The sequence below is a fragment of the Gallus gallus genome, chromosome 6 (assembly GCF_016699485.2).
Source record: "Gallus gallus isolate bGalGal1 chromosome 6, bGalGal1.mat.broiler.GRCg7b, whole genome shotgun sequence".
In the NCBI taxonomy this organism is placed as follows: Eukaryota; Metazoa; Chordata; class Aves; order Galliformes; family Phasianidae; genus Gallus; species Gallus gallus.
Window position 1 is genome coordinate 24,957,062 of NC_052537.1, and position 9,513 is coordinate 24,966,574.

The window sequence follows — 9,513 nt, forward strand, 5'->3', positions numbered from 1 at the left end:
AGGACACTACCCAACCCTTATATCATTTGCTAACACTGGGGATTTCCAAAGGATTCTCCAGAGAGCTGATTCCAAGGCACACACAAGACCAGAGTTAAATGCATAAGGGGAGCTCCTCCTTAAGCAGGATTCCAATCTCCTGCACTGGAACACCTCCTGGTCATCCGCTCCAAGAAAAGGCAGTATCTCTGCTACTTTTCCTTGCTACATCAACAGTGGAAGCATATCTAAAGCTCCTTCTCTAAAAGCACATGCTGAAAGTCGCTATCTAGATGTCAGCAATTCTGGCTTTGCCAGCATCTTGACAAGGAACACACCTTTACATTCAGAAACTGCTTCTCCACCACTTCGTAGCCCCAGAATTTCCCTTTTGCTATTGGGAAGCTGTGCTGGTTATGGATGGTGTACCATAGGCCAGTACCACCACTGAGTGAACACATCTGTGTCCTTCCTCCCATTGATATATCAAGGGGATACCATTTCTGATACCAATTAGAAAAAAAAGAAAAAAAAAAATCAGGAGAAGAGACTAAACAATGTCTTTGAAACCACACATCCCACAGCTCAGCCCAGCCCTGGCACACAGCGCATTTTGATCTTGCACGTGTTTTTGCCACGTGAATGCAGAAGCCAGCCCAGGTTCCAGGGGGTTGACTGAGCTTGATTTCCATTATGTGTCAGGACTGATTCACTTTACCAGCTCCTCCTACCTGGATTCACAAAGAAGTAGCTGTAGGCTATGTCTGAGATAAAGTAATAGTGCTGTTGAATCAGAGAAGTCACCAGCAGTTATTTCAGAGCGATAAACTGGAGCTCATGAACTGGGATCACTCACAAACAGTGGAGGTGCCTAAGGCAGGGTGACCCTAAAGCTGGTTTAATGTAAGCTGGGGCTGAAGTGTGCTAGTGGCCCTAATAAAAACAGAGAACTTGCACAAGGAACCAGGAGATCTCTTGCAAGACCATAGTTGTGCACGCAGCTTCCTCTCTGCACGGCACTGAAAAGCAGGATGGTGAGAGCAGCCCAGCTTTACAAAGCACGTTTAATCTCTGCTTTTCATATAAGACCAGAGCTGCCAGGTACCTCCTGCACCTCCTACTCCCATTGTCTGCAATGCAGGACACCACTGAGGATGCTAAGGCAGTCTGAGATGGAACACTCCAACTTCTTTTATTATTTTATAAGCTACGTATTACTTGTGTGCAATGGCAATAAAATTTATTACAAGCATGTTTCAAAGGGGAGGTGAAAAGCTATTTTACAGCCATGAAGACTGCAATATAAAAACAAAAGCAGGTACATTTCAGATCCTTTTATTCCTCCACAATATCCTTCCAGTTCTCATGTCTGAATGCTGTTGCACTCTCACAGCACATCCTTTCAGCTCTCTCCCCCCTCCATCAACATGGCTTATGCTGCGAGACACTCCTTCAGGAGAAAGAGGCACCTGCAGCTGCTAAGATGAATTATACCTAATGTCAGAGGAACCCTTTGATCATAAATACTCCAAAACAGTAGATGCCTCCAAACAATGTCATTGATAGCATTAAAAGCAAATGCTGCTGTCCTGGAATTTATAGGATTGGTTAAAAAAAATGCCCCCTCATCTTTCTTTCACCTCACAGTCTAGGAACTTGACCTTCTCATTCTGCTTTAAAAGCTATTCCTTTCACTTCCAGCTACTCAACCAAAAGCAACATAGGCAGAATGGATTTTTCTTTTTAAAAGAAGCTTTCAAAACTGCTCATTTAGTAGGTTCTCTCAAATGATGCTAATGCCAGGGAAGCAAGTTATATGCAAAGTTTGGGTGTGCTGCAGGACAACTCACAGCCTCAAAGCCATGCACCAAGTCAGTCAGTCAGTCCAAAGGCTGGAAAAGAAGACAAAACTTTTACCTCTTTTCACTGTGTTCAAATTGCTAAACCAGCTACAAAAAGGGAAAAAACAAACAAACAAACAAACAAAAAAACAGTTCTCAAATCAGGCTCTTCTGACTTATTACGATAAAGCTTCAAAAACACTTTGCAAGGCCTCCTAACCTTCTGTGACAAAATGTGGCCCAGAGTCCATAATAAATGGCTCATGGCTGATAAGCAAATAAAGCTGTATGACACAAAGCAAAGCCTGTCCACAGTAAAACAGACTTTGACTCAAAAGTACCTCCTGGCGCTTTCAGGACTTACTGCTTCATCTTACATTCTGAAGCCACCATTTGAAGCTTCAGTACACAAACATTATTTCTCCATCATATTTCAGATCCTCTCAGTTTTAAAAATAGCCAATAGATGATCCACATTACACCATGCTGCTGCCCTTGCAGTATGGAGAACATTCAGTTAACTTTATCTATTTTCATGGTAGTTTCACAAAATGTATTAAAAATGTACTGAATTTGGCTTCACATTTCTTATCTACCAGCAGATACACCCCTTTAGCTTCATAATCAGTTCTAAAAGCTATGTTCACGGACAAATACAAAATCCAAAAAGACCCAGCTTCACCACAATCTTAATTTTACATTGTAATCCCCCATAGAAGAAACATAACACCTCCACTATTTTGCCTGAGAATACAGAATTCTGCGAGGAATCAGGAAGAGCAGAAATACAAGACAGCCCTTTATTCTGTTTTATTTTGTTTTTCAGTAATGTAACTTACCTGGTATGCTTTGGTTACTGAACTGAAAATCTGATTTTCTCCTCAACCGTTTCTTGTTTCCTATATAATCTGCCACCTATACTATCATGTCCCTCCAAAGGTGTGTGGAATCTGAGCGATCATCCAAAAATGTTCAGCTCTTCTTAATTTAACCTGTTTTACTCTCACCCTTCTTGCGCTTTTCTATTCCCCTGCTCTTAAACAAGTCCTGACAAAGGCGTGTCGTGGTTTCCTGCCTCACCCTACCCTTCCAATTATCTGACACTCACTGGAAAAAAAAAGTCTGCCTCCAGGAGTCAAACTTCACCGAAAGCATGAACGCTCCTACTTATTTGCTCAGGTAGATTAACTGTGTAGATCCCAGATGGGCAAAGCTGGGAAGGCTTAAGACAGGGAAAATGAGCTATTATCACTGTGTTTTCTGAGACATGATCTGAGCATTTAACACGAATTACACCTGTTTTAGCATTTTCTCACAGAAGGTTATGCAGCACCTGCTGATATTGCTGCAAAACTGATGGTGAGATAATCTCATTTTGCCGCTTGCATACAATGGATTAAACTTCCAGCTAGCAAAAATAGGCTGAAAACCACTGGAATCAGTACCCTGAACTGGCTTGAAGACCCCACAGATATTTACTCTCTATTCAAGAGGCAGCATTATTGCTAAATATCATAACCAAGTACACAAAACTAAGTAAGCAATTTCATTTCTTCTGTACGTACCACTTGCAAAAGGGCAACCAGAGGGGTCAAAGAAACCTGTGCAGATATGTTCCCAGTGTTTGCTGGAGACTTCTTGAGTCAAAGGCAGAAGTTTTGCAATCATTCCTTGATGGAACTTTTTCCATTAATTTGTCCAATTTGTTTTGGAATCTGTACAACGATTTAGCACACCCAATGTCTTACAGCAAGCATTTACAAACTTTATATATACCTCGCAGGAAGAATTTTCCTCCTGAACAAAACAGCGTCATTTGGTATTTCGTTATAAAAATCAGAATTCGCCTTAACTTCACGTACTCTACACAGACAATTAAGATTGGAAAGGACCTCCAAAGATCACCTAGTCCAACTGTCAACACATCACCACTGTGCCCAACAAACTATGACCCTCAGTGCAGTATCTACCCTTTTCTTGAAAACCTCCAGGAGAGGTGACTACAACCTTCCTGTTCCAAAACCTCACCACACTTTCTGAGAAGAAATTCTTCCTCATATCCAACCTGAACCTCTCCTGGTGCAAGTTAAGGCAATTGCCTCTCATCGTATAACTTCAGGCTCAGAAAATATTTTTGCACTGACCTTTAGAGAAACTGTAGCTGTGTACACTCAAGATCATGCTCTATTTACACTGGAAATTTTCAGAGGTGTTCAGGGGCACAATTGGTATACAGCACTACACGAAGGGTTGGCCCTTCTTTGTTGATGGAGTTCAAAATTTCATCAGAATTCATCAGTGCATCTCTTAAATCCCAGAATTTGTTTTCGCATTTCTCTTTAGTCAGATGTATGCTTATAAAGCAAAATTTCCTCTTTGCATTGAGAAAACATCCATGACTCTAAATACTAATGAAAGGATATTTAAATGTCTAAACAAGCTGCATGTGGTAATTAAGTCATTAAGAGGTGTAGAGCTCAGTCTAAGACCTTACCAAACTGCTCTTGGCTCATGACTTGACAGGAAATATAAAAATAGCTTTAGCTTTACCACCTTCATTGCTCCTTAAAATGGTGCATTACTGTTCCTCTTATTACCAACTTCATTTTCAACACTACAATTCTGTCATCTCATTTACAACTGCTCCCAGCACAACACACAGCTGTGTGCCTCAGACATACCCTGGCTGCCCCACAGAGATAGCTCAAGGAAAGGACTGAATACACTGGGCTATTCTACGTCTTTAACACCCAAGAGTATGAGATGGACTCACTGGAACAGCAAGTAGACCTTACTGGAGGAAGAGATGGGACCTCAAATTTTCAAATTTCTTAGTAGAAAGAAAAAGAAGGAGTAGGAGGAATGACATACAGGTGTCTTAAAAGGAAAGTAGAAATAAACCATACCACAAGAATACTGACACTGCATTTAGAAGTGAAAATGCACCAAAATATGAAGTTGAGGACGATGCTGGTAAAATCTGCCTGATGAAACACACTGATTTGTATGCTTACATTCTTAATGGGCAAGTATCAACATCAAGGACATAATTTAGAGAGGTAATGAGCTGCCTCAGCTTATGCTGGTCAGTGATTGCCTCAGGTATTCAGAGCCACCAAAAGCTTATCTACCTGGCTCAATGCAATGAACTGCAGCTGAACTCTCTTCATGTTGTGGAGACAATGTGAGATTCTCCTGGAGGTGGCAATCACCATCCTTCTGTTTCCACATCCATCCTGTTTTAGATTGTAGATGGTAGAGTCTGCAGATGTGGAGTCACACTGCTGCTGGGTGTAACTGAGAATGTTCTCCCAGAGGCAGAATTTGCTGCTGTCCCTGTTCCCAGCACTACAAGTCACACAGACTTCGATTGTTCCATCAGTGCTTCGACCTTGCAACTAGAAAGATCAAATCACAGATGGCACCACATTCTCTGGTGCTTTCTTTTACCCTTCAGGAGCTTGCGTGTCCCTGTGAGGTGCTGGAAAAGTCTGACCTGAAATCCAACGTGAAGATCTCACACTCACAGTGAGACTCCCTTGGACAGTGAGTAGCAGAAACCTCTACTTTTCCAGATACTTCTGGTGCAGGGAAAGTGCAGAGACAACACCCAGGGATCCACCCTTTGGGCAAAATTTCTTTTATAGTGAAACAAAGCCAATTAATAAGGACATCAGCAGTAAAAAACCTTGTGAGCTAATTTAGGGATGACTGCTCAATTATAAAGCCCTAGCTTAGAACTGGTTTAAGATCTATGATGATGATCTAAAAGCCTGCAGCAGCTGACGCTGGCTCTAAAAAGGCTGAGGATCATTGAGCTGTAGAGTGACCTGGGTTGGTAAGGACCTGAAAGATCATGAAGTTCCACTCCCCCTGCCACAGGCAGGGTAAGAAGTTAAGGGAGATCACACCGAGCATTCGCTGCACTTGGAAGTACGCTGTGCTATGGCAAAATCTGAACCACTTCTCCCTCTGCAAGTTGAGTCCAAAGATAAGGAACCTAGAAGTTGAACCTTGTCACAGCCATAGTCTAGCACCTTAAAGTATTTTTATGGTTTAGAAACAGCCAAGTGATAACTATCTGGTATCTAACTTCAGAGGGATCTGCTTAGCACAAGATAAACCGCTGACAATTAACACATAAATTACACTGTTAGTGAATCAGCCATGAATCTGGTTAGAATATTGCAGGCCAACAAAAAGATGGCAAACATAGGGAAGAAGATACAACACCTATTTCCAGGTAGCAACTGCAGTTCCCTATGTGCCTTGATTTTGCATGCTAGGGCCAAGCAGCAACACAACCAACCAGAGCATCCTGAGTCACTCCTTGACTCAACACCCCAAGCCCACAATTTGCACATCACTTGAGAAACTTATCATGAGTAACCTCAGGCATGAATAAAAGCCTTGTGGGGATCTGATCATTTCTTTTGAGGTGCTGAGAGATGAATAATGTCAAGATGCAAAGAACACATTGCTAACACAATCTCCCAGGTCTCAAGAAAGTTCAGAGATAGACAAAAGTCTTGGCTGTTTGCACTTATTAATATAAAAACTATAGATCTAAGGACTGTCTTTCCTTTCTCCTTCTGACTTATACAGCACTCCACACAACAGGAGGCTTGTTACAGCTTCTAAGATCTATCACAATGCACCTAATAAATGGCAATAATTATAATAAAACTACATATGCATATGGATCATTAAAAAACACTGATCTTAACAGTATAGGATAAATTGAACTGTACTGATCCAAAGAGGAAGGACCAGGCTATTCTGGTGGGCAACAGAGAACAGGAAGAGGTGGTTGAAGACTTGGTCTTGTTGTTCTCAGTATCACTGTGCAGCTGGGAGCAGTGCTTGGCAGCTGTAGGCAGCTGTCTGCCTCTGCCCAGAGACAGGCCTGTACACACAGGCTGTGGTTCTGTCTTGGTGCTCTGAATAAAACTGCCTGATAGTTACCTGCAAGCAGCACAGCCTTACAGCTGGGAATTGACACGTGCATTGTCTTGTGTATCTGGGACTGCTCTTGATAACAGAAGTTTTGGTGAGAGACAGATCCAAACAAAACACACCTGTGATCTCTTAAAGTCTGCTTGTCCTCTGTGCAGCCTTTTAACTGAATTGATGCTTGAGCACATTTTACATCTTGGTACAGGTCAGGCTGCACAGCAGGAACAGGCTGGCAGGACCAGCCACATCAGATCACCTCAGACGCCATCAAAGCTGGGATGTTAACGGACATGTCTGCAACGTGACAACCTGTCTGTTATCTCTGTCTCTTGCTCTGCCTTCTCCCTCATCCGAGGCCACTAGAGAGCTCCCACAGCTGTCCAACAAACCACAGCATCTGCCAGGGAATGCAGCCCTGAAGCAGATGGACCTGATCACTGCTGCTCTGAGAGTTTAAACTACATAACTTTCATTCACAAGGCTCCTCTCCTTCTTAGTGATGAAATAATGAATAATCTCTTCCAATTTGTCTTCTGGACAAGAGTTGCCTCCAAAATATTCTGCGTACAGCAGCACAGCCATGAGCTGAACTGAGTCTCTTGCTTGATGCTGCTAATTACTTGCAATCAGACCACTGCCCAAACGCTTGGTCAATGAGAAAGGAAGCCATTCACTGAGTATTTTATTTAAGAGAGTGCACAGTCTGATTCATAGGATCAAATAACTTCTTCTTCTTTAGCTTTAAAAAAAACTACCTACTTGCAAGTTCACCTGTGAACTCTTCCTCAATTTTAGGACTAGTGCCTCTTAATCCAAAAATATGCACCAGAAAATGCATTATTTGCTGTCTTTGCATATCAAATGTTTCAGCCAGCGAAGCAGCAAAGGGCAAAACCAATTCCAGATGACCTGGCTGTGGTGCTGCCAATATAAATAACGGAGAAAAGACAAAGCAAAGACAAAGTAAACAAACTGTTTACAGAGAACTGGCAGCAAGCAAAAAAACTTTCTGGAAGCCCCCAAAAAGCAAGGTTGATTCGTGAATTGCTCACCAGCTGTACCCATGGTCCAAATTCCAAGCAATTAGTATTTCAAACAAACAATTCAACCAGTTCTACCAGCTGCCAGTTGGAAGCCTGCAATTTTTCAGCACTATCATGAAAAGCAACATAGGAAGAACATTCAGTGCAACAGTACATATGGGACAAAAGCTTTGGACAGTTATCTTACAGATCTGACTCAGAAAATACTCGCTGTTGTTCAGAAAGAATGATTTCTGTCTTCCATCTTGACAGAAGATTTAAAATTCCCTTCGGCTAAAAAAACCTTGGCAGAAAATGCCTGCCAGGTTCAACAACACCTCGCAGCAACTCACCTCCTGCCTGAGGAGAAACATTCTCATTAGCAGGGTTGGAAACACATGGGAGGGTGATTGGAAGGGTTGCTGGAAGCAATTTCCTTTTTTCTTCCTTTCTCCAGCCCTTTACATTTCTGCCCTTCACATCTTCTTCCCCAAGAAGTTTCAAAGGGTCACTTTTGATCAGCGATTATTTCACAGACCAGAGAGGATTTTTTGGAGGCCCTAGGAACAGAACGTCGATGCTCTGACACTCAGATCAGTTTGTACAAAATCCAATTTGAATATATTTAGGCACAGGCAATGAAATTAAACACTAGGACATACTCAAGGCTGTGCACAAAACCCACAGCTTATACCGAGTCCAAGAGGACTGGACAAGCACTGAGGATAACTGCACACTCAGTAGGGCAGTAAGCACCAGAAATGATCACTGCTAGATTAAGTTGCTTCTTGTACTTACATAGCTAAGATTTAAAAGAAATAACTCATATTTCTGAGTTTCAGTCTTCCTATTTAAACTCTGAAAACCAAATCACGTAGTAGATATTGTCTAGCACTACTTATACTGTACAAGGTGGCTGTGCTGAGCACTGCTACAGTGTCGCTTCCTAAGTGCATTTTTCCTACTATCAAAAATGAGGGAAGCTAATTGTTATCATAAGTACAAAGCTTAGTGAAATCTGGGAAGGATGATGAAAAATAACGACCTACAGAAATCACATGAATTATAACTGTACTGCACGCTGAGTTTGTAGATGTGCTCCTGTTTGTGCAGTCATGCACTGGTTTGCTAATTAATACCAATATCTAATATTGAAGGGCTGAGAGTGTCCCCTTAGTTTAAATCTAGTTCAAATTGAAATCATGGAATTATATATATATATATATATTTTAATGAAGAAACTAGAAAATGCCATCCCAGTGGTGAATACATACTCTTGGAATATGCAAGATCTGGCACAAGTCCTTTCTCTGATACACCGGTAATGGTGATTTAAAACTGTGATTTTCACATTGTTCTCTCTAATCCTCTGATAGTCTGCCCTGGGTTGAAAAGGCTTGCAGAGAATGTTTCCTTCAAAACAGTAAGATTTCTAGGAGATGTATGAAGCTTATGAAGCCATGTTTCTGAATTAAAAAAAGAAAAGTGTTTTTGTAAAAACATGTTATAACATCTGTGCTTTGTGTCTCCTGAGAATTTCTGATGATTCCTCTAGGGTCCATGCATGATGAAGACTGAGACTACTCACCAACTTTCCTGACTCACTTTGAGTGGAAGATCAAAACTATAAGATTTCTGTCCCAGAGGTCAGCTCTGTTATACTGCAACACGCTCCTTCCTCTTCCTTGCTAGCAAGGTACTATCTGTGATTAGGC

General features: G+C 41.6%; 1 protein-coding gene across 1 annotated transcript in view; it reads right to left on the reverse strand.

Moving 5' to 3' along the window:
- The window catches only part of COL17A1 (collagen type XVII alpha 1 chain), a 39,907-nt gene extending 37,077 nt beyond the window's left edge, over nucleotides 1–2,830 (reverse strand). The window contains exon 1 of the mRNA NM_001305202.2: nucleotides 2,660–2,830. The gene's annotated coding sequence lies outside the window, so the exon portion shown is untranslated. The remainder of the gene's footprint in view (nucleotides 1–2,659) is intronic.
- Nucleotides 2,831–9,513: the final 6,683 nt, after the last annotated feature.